The 27690-nt window shown below is 39.5% G+C and overlaps 1 protein-coding gene and 1 long non-coding RNA gene across 6 annotated transcripts in view; one reads left to right on the top strand and one right to left on the bottom strand.

Moving 5' to 3' along the window:
- Positions 1–27690, bottom strand: part of LOC100643304 — a 316203-nt gene that overhangs the window by 161474 nt on the left and 127039 nt on the right. The gene's annotated exons all lie outside the window — the stretch shown is intronic.
- On the top strand, positions 7353–8831 carry LOC125386599. The gene is made up of 3 exons (XR_007226931.1): positions 7353–7430; positions 7516–7662; positions 8101–8831. It is a non-coding gene; the product is annotated as an uncharacterized LOC125386599 (long non-coding RNA).

The raw sequence follows: 27690 nt of genomic DNA, 5'->3' as shown, positions 1-27690 counted from the left end.
AATTCCATTCCTTTCGTAGATGTTACATTTGATGTCACTTATTGCAATAATTTCGTCTGCCATAAATTCGTGCCAAATTTAATGTTAGAACGACAAATACATTATCTTATTCTGCTTCTCTTCAAAATATACAAATTTAAATAAAATTCGGTATTGTATACCAGTTTAAAGAGAGGCAGAGTTTTATGTAATATTTCGTAGCACAAGAAATTCTCGCGTTTCGGATTTAATATAACGTTCATCGCATTGTTGAACTTACCCCTTCGAGGAGTAAAATTTAGCCTCGCAAACCTGCACATTTAAAATTTATTACACAAGTCGAGAATGTCTGACGTGGGTGGGCAGGGGGTGGCCGAGGGCGGTGGTAGACTCGAGGAATTTGTAATTTAAAGCAAAGTAAATTCCGCGTAAACGCCAGTTTATAATTCTAAATAACTCTCTCTGTACAATCGATGTTAATTCGCGAATAAAATCTAATTAACAACAATGTGCCCCGCTCATCTCCTGAATCACGATATTTTTATTTCATTTTTCCTTTATCTAATTATGAAATTAAACAAACCAATAAAACGACGTAGATCACGACAATGCAAAATGTTGGACAACTTAAAAGATTGGGTCAAATCTTTTATTGTCGCCAACAGATATCTCGATAAAATCACGTTACAGTAAGCTCAGTTAGGCATAAAACGAATGAAATATTACAAATGAATTTTACAAATAAATTTTACAAATTAGAAATCCTCTTGTACCTTCATAAAATTCACTAATATTATTAATTGATCAATTACTGTGCTAAAGGACTCGGATCTGGTAAATTGGCATGTCCATTGGAGATCTGGCATTAATAACACAAGAACTGCAGATGTTACTAGATCCATAAACCTCGCTAGACCTCTCCACGTCATAACTGATACAAAGTACCAATACATACAAGCTGTTAATCCCAGCAACAGCTAAGAAATCTCATCCACGTCATAAATCCACTTAAGGGCCAGGCTCAATCCTCGGTAAAGCCCTATTCCAGTCATAAATTCGCCGATAGCTGGCTGGCTCATGCATCATTAGGGAAATTTCGCGATCAACGGCTAACGCCACCGGGCAACCGATTACACTAGTTTCACTTCCCAATCAACTAATTCACGATTGCTTCTAAACGGTCCAAAAATATAATAGCCATTAAAAATATTAACAGGAAGCTTATAATGTATCAAACTTTTCTTGGTATTGTATTCTTCAGTCCTTTAACGCTATGAACTCATATATGAGATTTGAAAAATTATTAAATATACTATGCATTATGCATTGAGTCTGTTAGGCAAAGTAGGAATATTTAGTTATTCTTTATTATTTTCTGCTATTAGAAATAGTTTTATTTCGATATATGCCCTTTATTAAAATTTTTATTTTTTGAAATATTCTTGTTTCTAAACGCTGCAGTGAAAGCCTTCGACGGGAACAGAGATTCTAGTTTGAAAACGATATCGGGACGAAATAGCACGCTTCGATGATGGCCCTGCTTGATTTCACTTTTTTTCGTCCCATGAAAACGCGACGAGATATTTCCACGACACGAAAATTTCGCCAATAACATCGAATTCGCGACGTCATGTCACCGTGAAATCATTACAGCTGGTGATCGTTAAAATTAATGGACTCCTGCGTCCCGTGCTATATTCCCATCGTTAATGAGACGTACCCGTGACAGGAAATAAACGATCGAGCATACCTACCCATCGAAATGTTATTAAATTCGGTTCGCTTCTCCGCGTGATACTTTCGAATCAACGATTCATTAACAATTATAGTAGCAGTCTTACTTTTTATGGTCATAGACGATTTATGGTCATTTAAGATACAGATTTTCAGTTTTATAGAGATACTTTTTGAAGTTTGAATACATGAAGTTTTGAAATGTCAAAATTCGAAATATGAAACATAACAATTTTTGTAGAATATAAAATATACTTCCATTTTCGAGTTCTACTCTTCCATCTGTGTTTATGAGGAAACAAATTTACATAAACATCACACAAATTTCACGCGATCATATTTGTCTTTCACCCTCCGCCCCCCGCAGCCTCAAAAAAAAAAAAAAAAAAAAAATAAAAGGAAACTAGAAGTTCCGGCTGTATCGCACAGGAACAACTCGGCTTATTTTCTCGGTACCACGTTCGCATGCATCGTGTACAGATTGAAATCCAACGAGGCATCGATCGAGACGCGACGAAATTCCACGGAACGGAGTCGATGCCACGCACGGGGAAACCTGGCTGCTCCTGCGAGCAGAAATACCACCGTGGAATCCTGCATTTTTTCTCGTCAGACATGGGGCATAGCTGGATTAACAATTAATCTCCGCTCTCGAAAATCTATCTTCTGCAAGGAGCACAAGAAACATTTTTCTCGCGTGTAAACGACGATGTTTCATGACCTTGGTCACGTGATCTGTGTAAAACAACGGCGTCGTAGTAGGTTTCCTTTGATCGGATGACTTTATGACACAGGATGATCACTTTAGAGTAAGTTTAGAATTTTCACCAGTGAACTTATTCGTCTGTAACAACCAAATTTATTATTTTATTTACTGCAACCTTGATGAATGATTAAAAGCTTGATTTTTTAATTTCCGACGAATAGCTTCAATACCGATTCGAATTTACTACTAAAATGTTTATAGCTTTTTAAAACAAGAATTTTCAACTAGATATCGACGGAAGAACAGACGGTGGAACGATTTATTTCCGCTTTTACGATTCGTTACGTTCTACAATCGACTAAAGAAACCTGTAAATACACGAACCAATGAAGTATAAAGCATAGGCCACTACACTATACACAAAATGTAAGAGAAGTAGGAAGAAGTAAAGAAAAACAAATGGAATTTCTTGAATAGGAAGTCGGATGATGCCGGTGATTCAAAAGCACGAAGTGCAATATTTTATCGTCGTCACGTTTCCTACTGGCCCTTGTACACGTGTAAATAATTCACGTTACAGTTACGTATGTGCTTCGCTCTTTTCTTTAGCACTTTTCCTAAAATTATTGTACGATATTTTAGGGATTATATAGTTTCACAGACCGAACAACTTTTTTATATCAGTATCGTCTAACTTTAAATTTAATTATTTAATTTATATAATTATATTATTCGTGGATGGAGTAAAAAATGTAATTCAAACAACTTGAATAATAAATTGTACGAGGCAAAGGAAACGGAAAATGATATAACACGGTAGAAGGAAGGAAGCAAATCATGCTAGATACGAAGCTCGATTTGCGCTAACAGCCAAACTGCAGCTTAGTCAAATATTGCTCAATGGCTTTCAAATGAGCCAATGCATAGCCCCGTTCACGTTCCAATCATGTACAACGCGTTGAATAATATTTGTCGTTGTAGTATGAATGAGGCATCCATGTAAATAGTCGGAACGAAATTACATTTGAATAATAAATTTTCCGCCGGAATAAATTTTTCTGCAAATATTTTTATTCCTGTCTCGAACTGGCACACTATACGACCCAGACGATGCTATAGACACGAAGGAAATCTTTAACCTATAAATATTATAATCCGCCTCTCCAGGCCTCTTAAAATATTCTTAACAAGCCTTGCAATTCATTTCGCAAAATGCTCATTCCTTTCTGGAGCATTGATTTATAAATAAAAGGGAAGAATGGAAAAGAGGAGAAGAGGAGAAAATATAAGAAAAGTCCGTTGCCCTAGGACCAATTACGAGCGAAACCTTGACAATCGCTGTCAAAAGAGAGCGTAATCCTCAGAAACGTTCAAACGAGCAGCGTTTCACCAACGACGCCATAAATTAATGCGCGACAGAACGGGGCGACTTCCCCCGAAAAAGCTCCAAAAAATAACAAAGAAAAATGGAACAAAAAAGAGAAGCGATCCAGTTATTCTCCACGGGGCCGGAAATTTCCGGAAACACGAATTTTCATTGTGCCCCGAGCGGAGGTATCCGGAAACGATAACAACGAGCCACATAACCGTGCGGATAAACAATAGTCGACAAACAACGGGCGAGAATTCTGCATTTCAGGGGCTCATCGTGGCCCGCCAATAATGGACGCCCGAACGGGACACGTTTCTACGTTGAAACAACTCTGCAAGCCCATCGGGATCAGGAGGAGTGGAAGAGTGGCGCACTCGCTACAAGATACGCTTCTATGCTTCACGATGCCGAGGTGGGAATATTTTTCGTGGCACTTGCTGTTTTTTCCCCAAGGGATACGTTCCAACGTTCGGTGTGAGATTTGAGATTTTTATGTGGAAAGGAGCTTTTTGGGTAGGAAAACTTGGATTTTAAGGTTAGGTTTGCATAACAGATACGCAGCCACGCTTTTATGAATATTAGCATAGGTACTAAAAAAATTTTTGCACAAATTTGTTAATAACGTAATTTTTAAGAACTGTTCTAATTTTTCTTCACAGATAATCGTTCGTATCTCTCAATGAGAGAGAAACTTTGAATTAAAAGAAATTCGGAGGTTAGACCTGTGTAACACGTACACAAGTATTAAGATACGTAAGGTAGGTAAGGTAAAAAGATGATTATGGAATTGTCCAAACTTGTACAAATTATTGGTCGATTTGGAAGACTAAATATTTTAATATTAATTCTTTTTTTCTCTCTTTTATATCGGTATGTTTCTGATAGATACGATTGTCACATACCTAGCCATAACTAGTTCTAAGAAAAGTACATTTAAAATTTCGAGAAACTATAATCGGTATGTGGCGTATCGATATAGTTAGGCACTAATATATTATATTATAATAACAATAACGTCAGCACGGCTCGTTCCTCATCCGTCCATCTCTGTTTATCACGAACCAGCGGCCGATTCTGATTAAACCGAATACCCATAATGGAGCCTACATGTGTAATCCTAGGCTGGGTTTATAAAAACGTCCTGGCGCACGCTGCCGTAGGAAACGGGGGAAAAGCGTGCAGACTCGTTAACTGATAATCGATAATCCTCATCCGCCTGGTCGGTCCACCTTTCCCTCCCTTTTCCCCTCCATGTTGAACGTACAACAACGGACAGAAAATATCGACGCGATCCAGTGAGTATTGTGCAAGCGATATTAAAGCTTTTCCACGGAACTCAGTGAACTTTTCGCGGCAAGCAGACTGTTGTAAATCGACGTAGGCAGAGGTCTGCGCCAACCTCGACGCTGGCCAAATAGAACAAAGGATATCGAATGTGTCGAGCGACAAAGCAGCGCCACGACGGTGGATCATGCGAACCATCCGCTTGGCTAATCACAATGGAGCCAGAGGTAATATCGTGTTACTTATCCGACCGTGTTCTTCACCGGTATTTATTCTGATGAGTCTGGTTATCCCTGTTTGAGTAGCAATTTTAGACAGAATGATGATTAACGTATTAAATTTAATATTACTAAAATGGTGCTACAGTAACCTGCGAACATATTTAAACACATTCTAGAGAACTTTTACGTGTATAACACGCGTGTCATACGATATATTTTGAAATTTCGTTAGCAATGTAACGAGACACGGCTGTCGTGATCATGTCGATGAAATTTGCAACCAATCTGAATATACAAATTACACTATATCTGTTATAAAATTAGATTTTGCGAAATATTAGCATACAGCATGAATAGCATATCTCAGGCATTGTAATTTCCAAACCTTCCACGCTGAAAAGTCAATTTTCCTCTTTTATCCTTTACGCTATCTATCGCTCGAAATCTGCAGGTTATTAAATTTATCGAAAATTTCATGAATTTCTATATGTGCAACGATAGGGTGAATTTTCAAACCTACAATGATATTTTAAATTTCCAGACCTTGCGATAATACAGTATATCCACATCCGCAAAATTACTGATTCGCTGGAAACTTAATAAAAATTTCATATTTAAAGATTTTATTTCCATCTAAATTGCCGCCTAGTATCTAACCATGATCTTCGATGTCACTGATATGGAATCAGACATTTCTTGAATTTTCAATTCATCTAGGTTGAAATTGAAGCAAGACGCCGGTTGGAAGTCGTCATCGTGCATTAAAAAAGAGAGGGAGGAAAGAACGCAGAGGTAAAAATGTCGGAGGTAGTTGGTATTCCTACCGGAGATGTTTTCGTTAAGTTCCACCTTCATTTCTGTAAAACGTTTGCAGCACGTGAATACTTGCTTTCAGGCGTATTGTACAACTCTTAACCGCAACTAGGTCAGAGCAAACGTATATGCTGGATACTTTAATCTTTTATGTGATTGTTACGGGAATACTTGTGCTTCCCTATGTAGTTCCTCTTTGCATAGTTAACAACCTTCTCGGCAGGCACACGCGTACGCGTAAGCTTTTCTCACGAGAACTGAACAATCCCTATTGTAATTAGTGGCAATATTTTCTAATTAATGAAGTAGGACGGACTATTAATTCGGGAATTTTTTGACTCGTTTAAAAATTTTCATTTCAGGAATTACGCGAGTTTCAAGAGATTATGATAGAATTATACAGGGAAATATAAATATTTGTAATTAATGAAATTTTAACAGGAAAAAAAAAGGAAATTCTTTAGATGCTCTTAGAATTTCAAGGCATTTTAGGTATTATCTGGTGCAAGTTTCAAAAGATTATAAATATTTCACCATTTAACTTTCTGAATTATGCAAACTACGACTAATGATGCTTCATTTTCATATCAAATTTTTAATAAACCGTATCATGGTGTAAAAATATATCATTTTTAATTTATGGTATTCTTTCCACGTTGATATAAGAGAATTCCACTTTTTCCATTTCTGTAAGCCGTTGAACAAGATTAAAGATTTGCCAGAATATCTTTCCAAGCGAATATTAAATTCTCTCTTCTATGTTAACCATCTGAATTAATAATAATTCTAATAATACAATTTTCGTACTACGCGATATTACCACTTCATTTTCCAATCCACTCCAATTAACTACCATATCAATTTAAAATTAGAAACATTACCATCTATATTATACCTCTTTATAATCGAACGATAATGTTAATCAACAACCTCGTTTTCATTGTTTCAATCCTATTTCTACAATATGTTTCTATGTTTCATATTCATTTCCTTAATTTTCCAATGATTTCATTCGAAACGTTCATTAATCCTCATAGTTCTATTGTAGCTGAATATCATTCATGTTCTTTTATAAGAGCTGCTATAGTGGAACTCCATTTATCTGAACATGCCGAGGAACAAACAGTTTATATAATCGGAGTTCATATAATACGGGCTCTCCAATTATCCCCACTACCTAATTATTGTTCGCATAATAGGAGCTCATGTTCAGATAAGTGAACTTAAGCAACAAAAGCTTAGTCTGCCATTGACGAGAATAGAGTTCTGCTGTATTGTACTTTTACAACCAAGGACCAAAAAAGGACACGAGTACATCCAGGTAATTTACTTTAGCTCGATATTACAATCCCTGAACAAACTTGCAACTCTGTCTCTGAGTCGTCGCCGGTATCTACGGTGTCTAGATTAGAACTTCATCGTGATGAGGAATGTCTCGACGTCTCGGGAATTAGGAAACCTTCGGATCAGGATCAGCGAAATGGCCAGGTGACCGGTTTTGCTACACGCGTCCATCCCCCGAGGGCAACCCCTGAATTTTCGTTTTTCCGCCGGTAAGCTCGATTATTCGTGTAACGTTGCATTGTTCTCGCCCAAAAGTGTAATACGGGCCGCGGAATCCAGCCTCGGGATTACGCGGTTTCTCCTGCTGCATTTCGAAAGACGACCTGTGCCATTTTGCTTTCTGTTGCACGCTTGCCAATGAGAAATCCCAGATCACAGAGCGTAATTATCGCTGCAATGCGCGCAGCGTTACGAGAGTTTCGTTACACGCACGTCTTCGCTCGACGGTGTATCAACAGGGTGGAACGTGGAATTAGACAAGTTGAAAGAGAAAGTGGTGCAAGATTTTGATTGTATGCATGAGTGTTGTAGAAAGGAAGCTTAATAATAAGGTTGAACTCTGCGAGTTCATAGTATCTTTTCGTTTCATTCTTCTTCTTCCTTTTACGTTTTTCTTTGCTCAAAATACTTTTCTCGATTTTATTTAGATCGAACAGCCGACAGAATTGATCGAATAAACAACGAATAGACCCAGAACCTATACGTTGGAAACACACCTGTCCTGCATCAATGGCCACATCTTACCAATGTTATGAAAGCCTGAAACCAACACGTGACAAAGGTATCGCGACGATTCTACATTGTATATCAATGACAATTTGCTTTATTACACCGGTGACGCTGATAGCTAATCGGCCTCGTACACAACTGCCTATCTACGCGACGATGTATCGTGGGCTTGTCACTGCGTCGTTACTTGCACGACTACAGGAATTATTTAACGTGGAACACGAGGCTTTCGCTTCGTAGATAACGCTTGGCGATACGAAATCGGCGTTCAACTATGTTTCTCGTGCTGATTCCGGCCAACATTTTTGATAAATGCTCGACAGCGTCAGCCAGGGAAACGTAGCCGATTGAATTACAGAGAGTAATCTGTAGAGACACAGATGGTCGTGTAAGAGGGGACAGAAGTTCGTGTTGAATGAGATTAGTACCTCGAATAGCGCTACTTGAAATATTCAGAGAGGAAAAATGAACATTAATGACGGTGTGTTGCGATAGTGATGTAGGTTGATGTTAGGGAGCTTGATAATAAGACGGTCATCGGTTTCGTGGAACTTTGATAAAAGGTTACTTTATTTTCCTCTGTGTGTATGTATATATATAAAATTTGGCGTCGATGTTGCTAGCTAAATATTTTACATAATGGTTATTCGTAATTAGAACAATTAAGATTTAATATTTTTTAATAGTTTCATAATAGATTCCTTTCAAACTTACCGATGATTTGAAATTTTTCTATAAAAAAGTTTCAAATGATTATTTTGGGTCCCTATACTATTTATTGATATTTTAATACTTTTTACTACATTATTATTTTTTCATATGAAACACGAAGAAGTAAGAAATTCATATTTTCTACGACTCTTATAACGTTACATTTACTTATTCGCTTTACATGTAAACGTATATGAAATTAGAAAGTACGCTGGTTTATTGGAAAATAAAATCCACCTCGCGTTACACAAGCTAATTCCCATTTGTAATATTCGCTAAAAATTAGGAACAAACTAAAAGCTCGAAGGATGCATTTTTCTCGAGGTGCCTATTTGTCCCAACAAATGCACGCTGCACTCAAGACAGAATATAAACGTAACGCGTGGAATTCATTAGGGCGCGGCTAGCTCAATTTTCTTCTAAACGTGACTTACTTAAGCCACTTTAAAGACAATTGCCGCAACCGAGTGCGAAAGATACGCGTTTTAGACCTCTCGTGCTTAATTGTACCCGCTCGAAATTAAAACCTCCCCCCACCAACGACCCACTCTCCTCGCAACGCCACTATTTTTCATGTAACCTCTCCCTATTTTTATCCATTACGCCGTGTTAGAGGCAACGAGAATTCCACGTTAAAGCACCTACAAAGCGTTTCCTTGTATCGTACACACGGCCCGATTAATTAACCGAAATTAATTAAAACGCGCACGATAATGCGCGCCCCCGCTACAACCGGCAAAATTAAAACGCTTCGCCACCCTAATTCCCTTTTCGACTTTTGGCTTGGTAGAATACGATAGCCCATGTCTATTACACTCTTCTTCGTTGTTTAGTTCTACTTGTTCGGTTTACGAGATGCAAATTTGATCTTTCTTCATCTTTGTGCTCGGAATTTGTGAATTTTCCGATTTTTAATTCGACAACTTTCATAATTTTCTAGTTCGCGATTCTTTAATTCCTGAGTATGCGAACCTTTTTAATCCTGAATTGACAAGCATAGTTTTGAATTTGTAAATTTGAAATCTACGAATTCTCGAATTACTGGAATTCTGGAATTTCGAACGTCTAAACATTAAATTTGCGGATTTTCGTAACTCCGAATTTCTCGAACCTTCGATATTTTCCGATCTTCGAGTTCTTAATCTTTCGAATCGCTAAATTTTCGAACTTTCGTACGTTTCACCATTCGAGTCCTCTAAACTTTGATCCTTCCACTTGCTGTATTCTTGAATCCTCCAATCTTTCAAACTTTATATTTGTAGATTCCTGAATCTTTCAGTTCTTGCCACTTCAAACTCATAAATTTTGTACATCCTCGTGTCTCCACGTGAAAACGAAAATACTAAAAAGATCCTTCAGCGAAAACGCCAATGTACTAATTACACGCGTCATCGTCATTACAATGTAACTCGCGCAACTATTGGTTGTTGACACGACTGCTAATCGATATTCAAAGCGAGTTCCCTCGAAAACTACGGGAACGTGCACTCGACTCGAACAGGGGCAGAGGGTGGAATCACTTCCTCCTCGACTTCGGCGTCGCATCGATTAAGTCGTACGAGTGGCAGCGTAGTGGCCTGATATTCAACCAGAACTAAAGGATTCTTCGGATCGAGATCAATTAAACAAATTAATCGAGCACATCTCGAGCTGATAAGTGTCGTTCGCGATACGTCTTCATTGCCGGTAGAAGGGCGCGTCTGATCGATGCGAACTAATTTGTCTTTTCCCTTACTCTCTTCGACTCTCTCTTGTTCGAATAACGTCTTTCCTCTTCTAGCTTCTACCTATAGACCTTTCTCGACGTGACAGATCCGAGAGTCTGGCTCCATTCCGTCTTCAAGTAATACCGGGATTAAGGATAAGTAACTTCGGCTGAAGTGCAATGGAAACTTTGCGGGTAACCTTACGTTCGTTGCCATCCCAGGCGTGCTCCTGATTCCGGAAAATATTTCGCGTCTCGGCTCCATACCGCTACCCTTTTCATAGTAACGCGATATTAACCTATTTGCCGTGCAACGTTATTAAGAGTGGAGATACTTATTTTTTATACGTCTGTTTAATTGGTTATTTCCAAGGGAGTATAATTGAAGGCAAAGATCTGGGATAATCTTTTTCAGGGACGAATATTATTAAGGATAAACCAAGATCTGTTTTTACATATTTGTTCTTTTCATCTTTGAATGATAAATACTGTTAAAGACAGAGGAAAGTAATTTTTTGATCGAAAAGGGGTAAATAATTAACCGGTTGTATTTAAGGGAATATTATTCGGTACAGAAACAGATAATTAGTCTTTTCATTTTTTAAGGATAAATATCGTTAATTATTAATTTTTGGTGATCGAACCATTATTAATGATAGAACATTTTACTATATATTTGTTCGTTTTATTTCCTGCAGCTGAGTATACAAGAATTAAATTGTGTTTCCAATATCCAATTTATAATGACTTTATAATTATTAACGCCTTATAATTGAACGTGTTTAACGTACTTAATATTGGAATAGTAGTAGGGTTTTTATTGGTTAGTTTGCATCCGACAATGGATCTTATCTAACAATGATAATCCAGAGCTTTGTTTAGACAATATTATTGTTTCGATAGGGAACAATGAGTTCCTGTAATTGTCTTGGTATTGATAGTAATCTACTGACTGTTGCAATATGATAATATGGGGTCAAGTGTATGTGCAACCTATACAATACACGTCCCATATATGCTATCTCTAACTTAAGTACCTTAACTCATTAGCTACTACAGTCTTCGTGTAGAAATCATACAATGATATTTATTCGCGCTTTGCGCAATCTAACGTGCAATTTTGCAAATTTACAACATTCACAGCATCGAACATATGCATCTGATATACAAATTCTTTCGCAAAACTGAGCCTAACATAGAATTAACGTAGAATTTTGAACATTCAAAAGTTCCATCAACAGATGTTGATGCCAGCGTTGGATAAAATTATAGACGGTATTGCTTGAAATTAATTCCACCGGGAAGCTGTTTAAACTGGTATCCGAAGGGAATTAATACGATAGAAAATATAATATCGGTTAAAACTATGGAGAGATTGATTTTAATGCTTGACAGCGAAAAGCAAACGAAAGCTTCTCGAATCGGAAACTAGTATAGTTCCCTGTACGTCATAAACTTTACACAGTTGACATAATAATATTTGCCGACAATGAGCAGCGCGAGCAGTTCAGAAACCGGAGTATTATCCCGAGCCAGCATTGTTAACATCACTGTCACGTGTCCATTATCACGATCATTGTTTCCATTCCATATTATTCCCACTATACCCTCATCATTATTACCATGGCGTCGCTATCCACATCGTATATTACATCTTTGAAATCCTGAACCAGCTCCTTTTTAATCCTGTCTCTATCTGGCATCTAATATTAGCTAATCTAATACTAGGATTTAAATATCCAATTATTTTAACGGTTCATTGAACTCATTAAAATTCGACCGATGGTTTGCCATAATGTTATACGTTGAGGTTGACCGATAGAAGAACGAGTGGATGAATTTGCAATAGAAAAATATATCGAAATAAATAAAGGTATAAGTATAGTGTATAGTGTATACCGATCCAGATCCTCACTCTTACAGTGTTACAATACAATAGAAGAACGTTCATATATTCCTAACAAAGGACATTACCAAAAAAGTTAACCTCGTAGCGCTAGCTAAAGGCTACAAGAAACAGCAATAGAAATCTACTCATAGCTCTTTTGTTTCCAGACCTTGTAATCTAAAACATAACTTATATTCAAGGGCACAATGATATATGGACCTCTCCTTATTTCGAACTTTTTATTTCACTAAATTCTATTCTCTTCGTAACAGCGGTCTCCAGGTCACGGATATACAAAAGTAAAGATGTAGAGTTCTTCTTGAAGTAATTACTTCAACATTATAAATTCATCAACTTCTTTATAGTTCGTACAATCGTAAAGTCAAGATGAAAGAAATAATCAGGAAGAAAATATCAAAGATATCGATACCAAATATATTTTTGAAAATATCAAATTTCTTTACACTTTCCTCGCACCAAGATATTATTATATATATTATTTTATTACAATAAATCGTTATTAAATATAAAAATATAGCGATCTAACTGCATCAATGGCGCACTTAATATCCTACACCGAGTCAAATCTCAAAGTAACCAGAACACTCACGAGTCTAACGCACTCCCATTAGACGTCCCTCTATTCTTCCACTATCACTCCATCATCCCTTCAGACAGACCGAAACTCCTCGACTATTTCCTCTTTAACCCTTCTTACCCGCGAAAAGCATCCCTTTCGACATCGCCAGCATTTTTCCATCATCTTCAGCTCCCTCAAACCCCTGAAGAGAGGACAGGGGTAGCATTAATCCGAACGATCTAACTCACAAGACCTTCCACTCCTGCCAGAAAAAGGGCCATGTAATGATACACCATCGTATATATATCTTTCGATTCAAACAAACGGCTTGCATACAGCTGAGCTGCCTCCACGTAATTAATAATATTCCTAATAATATTTTCTATTTCCTTTTAACTTCTTGTGACCGCATACGATTAGTATCAACAACGATATATTAACCTTTCGAGACGAATTATTTTCTGACCATGAACAAGATAATGTAATGCCTTGTATTCTCTTAATAATTCACCAATAAAACTGTTCATTAACGAACAATGTTCTGTATTATTATCATATCCTGCAAAAGTTCCTATCCCTAGTATCTGTCCCTAAACACGCCTGAATATGGTAAGCAACATTCGAGTAACATAAGACACATTGTCGACTGGGGCTACCAATGTGTCAAGGCTTTGCAACGCAAAACACATATTTTTCCGACGGTTTGGCGCGAGAATAATTGATCGAGGTATTTATTGCCGCGGGATGAGACACGTCGGGTAATTCGAGAGCCGCCATCGTTGCGGATCCTATTCACACGGCAACCCGCCAGCCAGCGCCTCACGAGTGGTTGCAGCTCTGAAGCGTCCGCAACTGACAGATAGAAAGAGAGAGAGCGAGAGAGAGAGAGGAAGAGGGAGAGAGTTTCGCGCGCGGTTCCACGTTCGAATCCGCGCCGATACGCGTCCGTCACGCGGAGGAATCCGCCTCTGAGCGAGCAGACCAAGGGGGTGAGACGAAAATGTCTGAGGGGCGAGGCTCGTAACGCGACCCCGTGTCGCTTCAGCCAGTGTCAATTCCATGGTGTGTGTCTACGTACGCAAGCGATGACACCTAACCCTGTTGTCTATGGTGCTGCCTCTTGTTCGGGAGGGTTTGATGGACGGGTTCGATCGGATGAATACGTGATTTAGTTCTTTCTTTTTTTGATTTTGTTGTTTTATGGCATACTGGCAATTAGGCGGTTGAATAATTATTACAAGATATGTTTCTTTCATTTGTTTTATGGACTGTTGGGAATTAAGGGGCTAAGTAATTGTTGCGCAGTTGAATTGAACGAAGTTATAAAAGCAATTGTGAAAGAAGCTACGGATTATTTTTTAATGAAAAATATAACGGAAACGACAATGAAAAGAATTGCGAGATACTTGATCTCCTTCTTTCTTCTTATGATTTTGTTGCTTTATAGAGTGCCGGGGTTGAAGCTATTGTAATCTATAAGATGTATAAAAGCGTCCACTTGAAATATTCTAAAATACACGAAATTCCCAGCTCTTGTTCCACACAATAAACTCTCATCAACGAAGAAATAAACTCTGACCAAATTCTTGACAACGTGCCTCCCTTTGTCTCTCGCCTGCATCAAGATCGATATGGGGGCTCTGCTAGAAAAATTAGGATTACGTCCAAGGTCAGGCAGTAAGAATCCCTCACCAGGGATCATTCCCAAGGGGTTAGGGTGGTCGGGAGGGCTGGAACGAGGGCAATGGATACAAGGACCCGGTAAGTGTTGTCTGGTCGATCACTTCCGTCCTTTCGACGAAGCGTGACCAGTTGCTTGGCAACCACCGGTCACCCTAACGTTACTTTCACACCGAGACAGCAGGGAGCTTAATGGATACATATTGATAACATTTATGAGCCTTCCAAGCTTCGCTACAGCTCTATCGGGTCTTCTTCAGTGGGATACAACGAATGTTTTGAGTAAGAACGATTCAAATACACGGCCGTCCCAAACCGATGATATCGGTTTAATTGGTAATTGATCTAGTAATCTGTGTTCTTTGATAGATTATATAGGTTCTTCTTAGACGTTTAAAAGTTCGGATAATTGAGAAAAGCGTACTAGACGTGATATTTATTTACGAGCGGGCATACGTATAGCAAACTCGCATTCATCGCTAACCATAGCTTAACTGATTCAATGACGTATCGTCGTGCGAACGTTTTCGGAGTCGGCCGCGTAAAAATAACCTTTATTACGTTATGTAATCATTTAGTAAAAGCAATTCCGCTAAAAGCCTGGGGTAGCCTCCGTCGTCTGCTTTTGCATAACCACGACACAGCTCGACGTCCCCTCCCTTCATCATTCTCCTTCTCCATTCCCTTCCTTTGGTTTAGCAGCAATTACTGTCTCTCTGTTTTTCGAGTCTCACGCTCAAGATAATAAGCGTTACGGCAGCGGCCAAAAGGAACTTCTTAATCTTACGACGGCAGTCTTGGCTGCAGATTTCAAATTGAAAGTTTACAAGGGACCCGTACCCACCTTTTTGCCCCGTGGACACGCTTCGAATTAACTTAATTAACTCTACGGACGACACTGAAAACTAGCGTCGTAAGATAGAGGGACAACGGTTAAGATAGGTTGGGTTACAAAACGGGAAAGACAGGTCTTTGGAACTATTCACGCGTTCAACACGCTTTTGCGATTGTTTCACAGTCGGAGATTAACTGGTGCCCGTTTCTCATCGGTGACTGGGTCGTTTGTTAGCCCCCAACCAGAGTGGCGAGTTGATCTGTTACGAGAGAAGCTGATGGATCCTCTCTAAACGATACTCGACTCTGGACTCTAAACTTTTTGAAAGCGGCTGGCACGGCGAGTTAAGTGGTAGAATGGAGATATCTTTGTTTTGCAATAATCAGAATCAAAATTCAGATTTCCTATTTGGTCCGTTTCTGTTACTATCTGATGAACCAATTGGGCTTCTAACAGGAATGCTTATTAGTATATCTTTCTCCAAGAAGAAAACGTTATACAGTTTCTAGGAATCTGGGTTTGGTGGATTTGTAATAACAGTATGTGAATTTTGTCAAACTTTACGAATTACTTTCCTAGAGAGTTGGCAGACTGTGAATGTAAATTATTCGTTGAAAATTTGCAATTAGTAACAAATTTAAGGTTTCTAGCATCTTCGAAGGGTATCAGGTGATCGATAGCCAGTTTTACAAACAATTGTCTCGTAACATAATACTTCTGCTTATGGCCAGTTAGTACACATAGAGCATATAAACTTTATCAGACGCAACAATCCTTATAGATAACGACGGCGAGAATTCGCGTCATCCATGAGTTTCAGAGTCAACAAGTTCAAAGTCCAACAGGGAACAATCCAAAGGTTGCCGCCATTCTCGGGTCCGAGTAACTCTAATATCGCGCAAGTTCGAAAATTACAGAAGTTCCGCAAGTTCGAGTACTTCATTCAGAAGCTCAAGAAATTCCGAAGGTTTTACCGTAGCCGTGAATCTTAAACTACCCTGATCTTACCTCCTACGAACTTTATAGAGAACTAAGCTTACAAATAACCGTGGAATATTGTCTCAAAACGCTCCAATCAGATCTATCTCGTCACAGTTACTGTTGGACACGTTGTAACAACGGATGCAGAGCTTACAAACAACACCGTACGCTTGATTCGAATATTTTTCTTCTCTCTTCGATTCAACCAGATGGATTTTAAATTTATTCGTAAAAGTGTGATCGTAAAAGCGACAGTCCATGGTCTGACTAGCTTTCATCCATTCTAGAAATCCAAAGTCTACCAATCACACTTCGTATACCTTTAAAAGAGTACGCCAATCAGAAATCTAAAACTAAATGACCAAGGAGCGACGCTCTAAAGTCTAGCCGGATCTTCATAATCAATGTTTCAGATACCACGGCTAGAAATAAAGTGGCAGACCAGGCAGGCAGCTGGTCAATGACACGGATGGGGTACTGCCGTTGCAGCGTAAACACAAATAACAGGATTATTAATTCAGCAGCGGACTGGAGCACACGTTACGCGTCGTTTGCGTGGTCATTAGGCACACAACGAGTGCGGATCGATCGAGCCACTCTACGTGTATACTAGCCGCAATTACTCCACCGTTATATTAGCTACTCTGTCCTGATAGATTACTGGACAAACCAGCAAGTCGATCCCTTCAAGATTCGATAATGATTTATGGCCATTCAATCTTCTTCCTTTCTTTCCCTTCCTTGGGTTCGTTCTTCGATCTCCTCCGAAGCGTGACTTTGTTGGCTGTCATGGGCGCGATATATGTCCGTGTCATTTTCGATGCTTCACGATAACTGTTCGCAATCAGGATAAAGTGCGTGATGTCTCTGGGGTTAGAAGTTGGACTGTGATGCTTTTTGGGGTTGCTTTCTCGGCGAATCTTCGTGTCGTGATTGATGTGGGAAGCAACAGATGTAGTTTGCGATAGTTTTGCAGAATTCTATTTAACGAAGATTAGGTATTTATCAGAGCTGCATCAAATGATGCACGAGATTGCGAATGGTTTCAATTTTGATAAAACGTGGTGCGGTGTTCTAAAATCCAACTAAGTGAAATAAATTCTACTGGAAAAAGTTCGTCGTTCGCAAATTCCACCAACTGCCAAAGTAGTCCGGCGAAAGATAAAGCTGCACGATCCATCCTAGCTGGTTATACTCGAAAATGGTTACTGGTCAGGTGTTTACGGATACTGAACTAGTTTCATGAAAAATCGAACCTGGCCGTACACGAAACGCGGGAGAACAGCGTAAGAAACCGGTCTATTTCCTGGTGGCCCACTTCACGTGCAAGGAACCCATTTTCGAAAGTGACTAATCCATAAAAATGCATTTCTCTCGGCACAAAGGATGGATGCCCTGGTATTCATACTTGCATCAGCGACGTCAAAAAGATTAATGCCCCGCTCGCGGTGAGGATAGCGCCGTTTTTTTTTTTCTTCCTTTTCCGCCCTCTTCTCTCTCCTAACTCCTTTATTTTTTTTAATGTAAAGGATAGGAGAAAACTGGCATCCAGAAAAAAAGCACTCTCCACCGCGAAGAAATTACATTCTCGTCTCTCGTTCTCGCGGATTTCTTCTTCGTTTGCATAAAAATCTTGATAACAAAATATTGTAACCCGTATTTTCTGCCTGTACGTACAATCTTGCTAGTCCTCTTCCCGTGTTTTCAGACGGCGAGACTGAAAAACAGCGATGAGCTGAAGCACGTCGCAAATACAAGAACAGAATATAACAGTCGTGCTATAATTTTCAAACTACAGCGAAACTTCATTATATTTTATAAGCAGCTGAGCATTCTTACGCGTTTATGAAAAATTTTAAATACACAGAATGAATATAATACATAAACAATATGTATATAAAATAACCAAAGTACAATACCTTTTATTCGTGATATATATTATATTGGTATTTTATTATTAATATGTAATAAATGTCACAATCGTCTACCAAAGTATTTCTAATTAATTATATCAAATTCCTTTAATTATATTCGTCATAATGCACAAATTTCCGCGATCTACCGACTAATATTTGAACTCTATCAAGTAAATCTTAGATACTGAATTTGATTCGGATTTATAAGTGGATAATGCACATGATCCCATCGCTATGAAAAAAGGCTGGTTCTTTCTGCCTCTTCCTCTGAGGCGAGAAATTCCGCTGCAACCCTTGATGGATGTTTCAGGGGATATTTCCATGGACCACGTTTAAATTTCTCATCTGCGAAGGGACTAATGTCAAAATGTGTTTCAGCTGACGAAGGTAGGGCTTTTTTCGAGGAGAAATCGCCAGACCGAGGACAGAAATTAAGATTTCTGCCCGTCTCCTTCCCAAATTATATTTCAGAACTTGCCTCCCTGTATCCCTACGGCGAAGAATTATCGATATTATGTTATTCATAATTTTAGAAGAAATTCTCACGAAATAGAGTTTTAAGTAGTGTAGACTCTTATAGACTAAAAGTTGGAAAATTTAAGATTGCGTGTTTGAATATTAAAAGCCTGAAATTTCGACGATGATCGAAAAGGAATATAAATTATCCCAAAAGGGCCCAGAAAGTATCAACTTTAACCAAATGTACAAACTAAACTAACCTTCTTTCTATCAGACTATTCGCAAACTAAAATTCCAAGTAGTACAGGTCCTTGATAAATCCACCGCAATAAAAGCTCAGAGAATAAGCATTTACAATTTGAACGTTGAAAACTTCAACTGTTGACGATAATTCGTGGAAGAAAGATATAAATTACTTCAAAGATAAGTGGGAAAGATATCGAGTTTCAGCAAATTTCGCTCGTGAACTAAAATTTTAAGTAGTATAGACACGCCATTGATCAGCCAACGCCAAAAAACGAGGGAAACCTTTATATTTCTCGTGGATATTTAAATTTCCCAGAGTCTGCAGAAACATTCTGCTCATTATGAATATTTATCTCGGCGATAGCGGAAATATAGGGTCGCTTTCTCATCACTGAAGGGGGATCATTGTCATCCTCTCAAAGTTAACAGCGAATAACAGAGAAAGAGAGAAAGAGAGACAGAGAGAGAGAACGGCGGATCGCTTTTCAGAGGAAATTGCGTGCCGTTTTTCAGCGGAGCCCTTATGAAATTTAAAAAACACCTTTCGTTCGTTATGCACTGAACAAGCCCGACACAGTCGGCACTCTCAAAAATATACGATGACCTCTCTCACTCTTTCTCTCTCTCTCTCTCTCTTTCTCTCACTCTCTTACTCTCGCGCCCTTCCTCATGAATATTTAAACTGGATATTAAAGGCGCACAATCACCGCGACTCCGACCACCTCCAGTCTCGAATTTCGAGACAATCGATCTCGAAAGTTCTTTATTCGTTAGCTGTGCGAAACGAAGAGCATTTCTGTAAGCTGATGGAGAAAAGAGTGTCGCAAGCTCCGAGAGGTAAGCTAATGTCTTCGCACGACGAATTTTCCAAACAAATAGGAAAAAGGTGAGGTAGGAAAATATAATATAAATATAATATAGGAAAATATAATATAAGGACAATATCGTTAATTTTATCATCGTTTCTATTGGAAGTTTATTGGTTCCTGATACTAAAAAAAAGAAGAATAGAGCGCAAAACGCAGACTCGCTATTAGGATATCGATTTCAGAGGGTGTGACATAAAACAGTAGACCGGTCGGAATGGAATTTCGGCACTGGTTACACGTCAGGACGGCGCGCGGACGTGTCAAAAACGTGGACAAGGAACAAACGCGTGGAACGAAGATTTGCTTTTAAGCCTGACGCGCATGGAACGCGTGGCTCGTCGCATTAGACATTAGTCAGCCGTGTTTATTCTGCCTCTAGAACTTGTTCGCGCTGTTGCAGCAGTGGTACGCCGACGTGGCCTAAAATTAGATTTCATAGGGACAATGGACCTCTCTCTGTACGGTACCTGTCAGTCACTGCACGACAAATGACCTGACGAGATCTGGAGCAACGATACGTCGAAGAAGCGCTCTTCGTTGCGAGCTGTTGCGTACAATCGATTCTTAAAGAGCTATGGTCTTTCGAAGAATTCAATATCGGAATTATGCGAATAATATGCAAAGAACATTCTGAGTATCGTTTAATATGTGCTTAGAACGTAATTAAAAATTTAACGAGTTTCGAATCTAGCAATAAAAGACAATAAAAAGAATTGCTTCTGAGAAACAGATAAAGTTCGTCAGCTTTCGACACTGAATTACGGGACAGACTGCAAGATCAGAAGTTAATTATCCATTAACCCACCTTTTCCGAATTTAAATTCAATTAAAAATAACTCCCAACAGTCGGAATCTACGAATCTCGTTTAGAGATCTACTTAAACTCGTCCAAAAAGTTCAATGTAGATCTGATCTACTCGAATCTACAAGATTTAGGTAAATCTAGATCCACTTAAACTCTTCGGAAAATACGAGAAACCGCACAGGAATCAGCAATTTTGGCGAAATTGTCAGATCGATAACAATATGCAAAATGCTTCTTCTTGCATAATGAAATGAATAGTTTCGCATTATAAAACATTTCTACTTTACATAGTAAATATATCAACATACAAAATCATTGGAAACTTCCTCAACAATCCGATAATTAATTTCCATCACGAAATCCATTGTCCGCGACAATTCACTGCATCAATCATCAACTCCTTTTAACCTATTTCCACCTCGCCGGGACACTTTCTTCGTCTCTTCTTACAAAACATCCGTGGAAACTCCAGATATCCATCATGCTCTTCGCTTTTCTTTTTTGGCGGAAAAAGGTGAGCCATTAAAGGCCCTGGGTGACGATCTGTCGCGAGAAACGGTAACGATGCGTGGCTGATTCATAATCGTAGAAAGAAACGTGGAAGAAACGCGAACTAACAGTCGAAGAAACGTAACGCGTTCAGCCGGGATGGCCTGGCCCCTTGAAAACGCAACCCGGCTACACGAGTGCTCGTAAAAAACTTCCCCTTGAATCATCCTGGCCGCAGTTTCGCAACAACTCTCGTTACGATGTCGCCCCTGTACTAAAGTGGAGACCGTCTGCTCGAGCCAGCAGACGTTCTCCTTGTTATTACCACGAGGAGGTAAAAATAACGTCGGTCAGCTTCTTTCAAACTCGTGTCCCGGCTGATGCGAATATTTGCCTCCTTTCAAGGGATTTCGCCGTTTCTGGCATTAATTTGGGAAAACGTTACCGGTTGATTAAAGACGCTGATAACGGACCCGAAGGATGACATTTAATTATTCGTGATGGACGAAAGAGATTTTTACACGCTTTGATCCTGTGCAGAATCAAAATTTAATATTGAAACGAAATTGGCTCAGAGTCTAGTTGGGCACTGTACTCGGGTTAGTTTCAAGGGACGTTAAACGACGATTAGAGACACGAAAAGAAGAAATTATGTACGAAATTGTACATTAGATGTAAATATTTACAATAAAAATATATATCATCTTATAGCAGAAAGGGTGGCAAGGTAAGAAGCGTAGAAACCATTGTTCTATCACGTTCCCACGCATAACTAAAATTCTATTGTCTCCAGCATTCCCACACGATCTTAACCAAACCTCCAGGGTATTCAAATCTCAACCACTTTACTTGTCTCAGAAAAATCCACTGAAATCCCACTAAAATCCACCCGGGACAACCTGTACACATCAGAAACTCGAACCACTGGTCCAGCGCACCTGGGGACCGATCAGAAGGATCGATAACGAAGGCCTACAGAGCTGCAAGCGTCCAGCTCGTAAACGTCTGGAACCACGAATGCTTCTGATTCACGAGCTCGGCAGAGGATCGGTACACGGTAGGCCAGGGCGACGCGTCGCTGGCTTGGAGCGGTTGCAAATTGAAGAAAGCAATATCAGGGGCCGGCTTTAATACCTCTCAGTCAGCTATCCTGGGAGGAACCCTCGCGGCCCGGTTAATCCGGAGTCAGCTGCCGGAAAGGAATGGAAGCCATTTCGGTAGGCCGTGGCTGATATCCGCCACCTGGCAATATTTCAACGATCCAGCCAGGCTACCAAGGGATAACGGACCTACTCTTTGTCCGTGGTAATGGCGGAACCGACGATTCCGCCACCGGGCAATTAGAGACGATCTTCCAGGGGCGCTCTCTCTTTCTCTGCAGGAGGGCATCCCTGTTGCGAGAGGGATTGCGCCTGAACAGCGCGTTGAATTGGCCTTGGAAAAAAGTGGTCGAAGAAGGGGAACGACTAGCTGCAGGGAGAATTAGGTGTTTCAGTCGAAGATGTTAGGGTTTGAGGTGCAACCCTGTCTGGCGAGCGTCTGACGCTGGGTTTGGGGACTACAGTGATTGTCTCTTTCTTCGTACTTTGCATACGATAGTTTTTGAATGATTTTTAGTAAAGCATTTTAACTTGTTAACACCGCCACTTTCATATTATCAATTTTAAGCAATATTTGTAGCAATCGTACATACCTGTAAGTACAGAATTAGAAGAGCATTTTATTTCAACATCCAGCGGCCTCTAGGGAGGTCTAATTTCTATGAAAATGAGATTTGAGCTTGTAGAAAGGATATCCTGTTATAATTTTCTAAAGTTACCAACTTTTTTTGTAGAAGAAGTTAGCCTAAAAAGAAAGCAAATAATTTTAACTCGAAAGTTTGAATATGGAATGTAATATTTGAAAGTACAGCGAAAGTTGATCATCGCATAACCTCAAATAGTAGATACGACATAGACAAGTAGGACTTGGAAGAAGCGATTATGCAAACGAGACTTTGAGAGAACGATTGTAATGTTGATTCAGTGTCGAACAAACAGTGGAAGGAAATTTTTAGCCGATGATCGAAATCTAAAGAACAGTTGAAGCCGTGCCAGCTGTCGAATATCGTGGCCACGCTAGCCAAGTAGTTTTATTTCTCTTCGGCACCTGCTCTCCAACTTACCAGCCATTCAGTTTTTCGTCGGGACTCTAACTACTCGCTCGTTCGAAAGCCCGTCGAAAGAAATACTCTCGTCCGATACTTTCAAATCGAAACTTCTTTTCCCCAGGAATTGAAAATCTACCGTTTCTGTTTCACTACGATCGAATTTACTCGAATCGGTGCCACGCCCCACTGGTACACTCTGTTTCTTTTATTTCAAAGTTACCCTCCATTTATTTTCTTTTAAAGCTATATCCTAAACGTAAAGTCTTCCTACCATTTTTGAAACGAAAAACAGTTTCGATATATACCAAACGTATAGAATGGAAAAGAACTAAGATAAAACAAAGACTCCTGCTTAAAATACAATTAATTTTCCATTTCACTCTACTAATAAAACCGTATCAAATCATAAACTTTCTTTCTAAACCTTCGACAAATGGCACTATGTTTAACATAACCTATACAGCCATTGATCTACGTACACATCCAAAGACGAACGATCCAAAAAGCATAGCAACTAGTATTTTCGTTGAGTAACGACAAACGTTCGTTAACACGACAGGAACCACGAGCCAAAAGTCACGTTTCCCGCGGTTATGCGCCTCCAACGTTCGCATAACCTCACTCTAACCTGTCTGTCTCGTAGCTGATTCGCCATGTTCGATGCAACGCGACAAAACATCTCGCGAGGAGAGGAACGGCTGGGGACACGGAGACAGCTTATTTACCCTCTAAGAGGCGAAGAACGAGAGCTGAAAGAGAAAGATGCCGGGAGCAAAGTTTTAATTGTAAGGCCGTCCTTCCACCGCTTCCTTGGTCCAAGGGATTCCGAGACTACTTTGACGCAGGACGAATGGTATTTGATTAAAGGAAGCGGAGGAATACCGATGATATTAAAATTTAATTGGCGTCGAGTCGAGCGGACGAAATACAAATTCGGGCGCCCGGCCTTTGTTCGAATTTACCCTTTCCAGCAGCGCCTTTTGTTCCGATCCGATGCCTCCTGCTTTCAGTTTTCCGTCTCTTGCAAGAGGATTTCTTATTTTGCTTCTACGGGAAAAGAATACCGCCATGACATGTATCGTATCTAAGATTAACTACCCAAGTTAATTCACAGACATCATCGATGAATATATTACGTGTGCCGTACGAAACGTTTTGAAATTCTTTTAGCACTGCGAAGAAAATCAAAGATGAATGTATTACTAGAGAAATACCGAAGAGGTAGTGAAAATTTTTAATAATATTTTCTTCAAGAGAAATTGAACGACTATAAAGGTATGAATAATAGAAGAATGTAAATAAGTTGGAAAGTGCAGCTATATTAATCTATATTAATAGGAACGAATATTAATAAAGAAATATCGAAAAAATACCAAGTATCTCGGAAAATATTTTTTCGAAGGAAGAATGGAAGGAAGTAATTCGCGATGGACAACGGTTGCACCGAACGAACTGAGTGAAAAGCACTCGATAACAGGGATATCCAGAATTCCGGAAGCGGAGGTTGGCTTCGACGGAAGGAAAGCTCGTGTCATCCTTGTCCCTCTTCCCATCGGAACGTCGTTCTTTGGCCCCTCTATTGCTTTCACAGCGAAATTTCCCACGTGCTTGATCACGTCTCAGATTTCGTTGCGTCGTTATCATTTTCTCGATATTTTTTCTCGTTTTTTCTCTTCTCTCTCGTTCTCCGTTCCATGGCTTTCCTTTTTTTTCTACCCTCGTCTCCTTTGCCATAGGGGAGGATTCAGAATGTCAGCAATGTTCGACGAAAGTGGACGCTCGGTGCGTGTGTTATTGGATACCTTCTAGGATACCTTTTTCACGACGAGCTGCAGTGTCGAGGAATAAATTGATTGAAATTCTTCTGCCCCTGTGAAATATCCTGGCGACGTCTTTTATTTAAAAATTTGCTACTTCCCTAGAGAAATATGGAGGATTCTCTTGTTCCTGTTGGAATTCGGTTTACGAAATCAACAGGAGAAATAAACAAGTGACTTGCAGAAGAATGACGATGTGTTGACAACGATTATTTAGGGAACATTATTTAACGAATACAGAAGAAAATCAGAACGAGTTACGTTTTTAATTTTTTACGGAAGAAGGATTAAAAATTGAATGGGTTGTTTCACGTGTCATGAAAATTATTTGGTTTTCAAGTTTATATCCAAGATAAATGCATCGAGTGTATTGAAGAGCAGAAACTTCAACGCCCAAAATGCCTCAAACCACGTCAAAGACACGTCAATCCATCTAATCCCGCCACTGATCCACTCACCAAGATTGAATCTCTGAAGTTCTCAAAGACCCACATCCGAATCAATGTTCCGTTCATATGTATACCTTGGCGAATAAAATCTACCCTTATTCGCATAATTACACCCCTTTACTGCTCAACTATTGTTTAAAGATTGTTGAAATTTAACAAAGAGTTTATTCAATTTTATTTTTAATACGGTAAAATAAAATTAGCTCGCTGTGTTTCACGTTTATGTTTATCTTAACTTTTATACCGGCGCCGAAAATATACGGCAATCAACCCCGTATTCAGCCCTTTAGTCCACGTCAGACTCTAAGTACGAAGCGTATTAATATTTCAAGAAGTTTTATTATATTTACACTAGGAAATAAACAGACCATTAAAAGAAATATGGAAATAGGTATGTAGGTAGCCAGTTACGCTAAAGTTAACCAATAAAACCAAAGTTTCCACCCTCATTCCCATAATTTCAATCTCCTTCCTTCGTCCACTACTTCTGTAACGAAATTTACGTTATGCCTGGTCACGTTTCGGAGACACATTGCCATGATTCCCGTGTCTCCAGACTCACCCCTTTCCCCTACGCCACGACTTCACTCACCCCTCGTTTTAAGAGGAGTCACTCTCATCAACGGCGAGCCCTCGAACCAAGAGATGCGCCTCAGCGGCCACGTAGCTCTGTTTCATCCCCTCCATCATTCAGCGAGTACATTATGCAACGAGGGTGCTTGTCGAGGCAAGGGTGCTTTCCGGTAAAACACGACCAGGGGTGTCTAAGGTCGAGCCAATCGCCGACTCGAAAACATTTCTTGGCCGTCGAGCAACGTTAGAGCCCGTTAAAAGTTAGATTAGTCTAAGTAGCTTGAAAGCCCTAATGACTAAACGACAAAAAGAAAAACGGGGATTCGAGAGGGTGAGAAGAGGACTAGGAACCAGGCTAAGTAGTTCTTTGCCATGATTTGGGTCAGAACCCCTGACCTAGCCGAGGTTTTGTTCCGTCAGTGTACGCGGGGTCGAAGAAATAACGTTTCCAGCGTGAAAATTAGGCTGGTTGAATGGGGTTCAGACCGATGGGCCATTGTCAACCATGTTTTCATTGTGATCGCCGTTTTTCGAGCAGGTGAATTTAGTCGAGGTGTTCCCGAGGTGTGACAGTTTTCACAGAGTACGATAGTTTCAGATACTTGAGGATTTTGAAGTTCATGAAAGAGTAATCGTGGTTTTATTATTATTATTTGATAGATTTCGTGTTACCGGTGTTTATGGCACGTCCATTTCAGTATCGTTTTATCTTAAATAATCTTAACTAACACTCTGAATCTCACATATTTGGCAAACATGCATCCATCCGTCAGCAGATGGCAAAAATCATTCCAGACAACCTAATCAGCCGAAACGTTCCAGTTGGAATTGCCTAGTCAGCTCGAGGCACACGCGAGCAGTCGAAAGAAAGCTGTCCTGACCCTCGGCCAAGTCTGATAAGAGATAAATTACAAGACACGAGAGAACGAAACGTGGCCGTAACTCGCAACGAAATCTAGCGGCCAGCACCATAATCTACGCCAGATACGACACCACGTGGTAGTACTACTTCCCTGTCTACTACTCGATCCCTAGCCGTATGTATGTATAAATCTACCTTGGACAAAAACGTTGCCAGGCAGACGTATCTATAGGGTGGTCAAAAAGTCCACAATCAAACTTATCAGAAGAGACAAAAATTTATTGAGAAGGTAGATCCATCTACTATTTCCCTCTCTCAATCCTCTCTGACGACATTTCTCAGTCTTTCAATAAGACGTAGAAGCATGAACGAATTTTTCACACAATAGCAGAGTTTATAGTAATTATTCTTTTAGTACGTATCGGTTTCCAAAAATACATGTTATCGTGATATCCTATAACAACTTTAACGCAACGTCTCGATCAAATTAAGAG

This window comes from Bombus terrestris, chromosome 16 (assembly GCF_910591885.1).
Source record: "Bombus terrestris chromosome 16, iyBomTerr1.2, whole genome shotgun sequence".
Classification (NCBI taxonomy): domain Eukaryota; kingdom Metazoa; phylum Arthropoda; class Insecta; order Hymenoptera; family Apidae; genus Bombus; species Bombus terrestris.
This window is presented reverse-complemented; position numbering and strand designations above follow the sequence as displayed.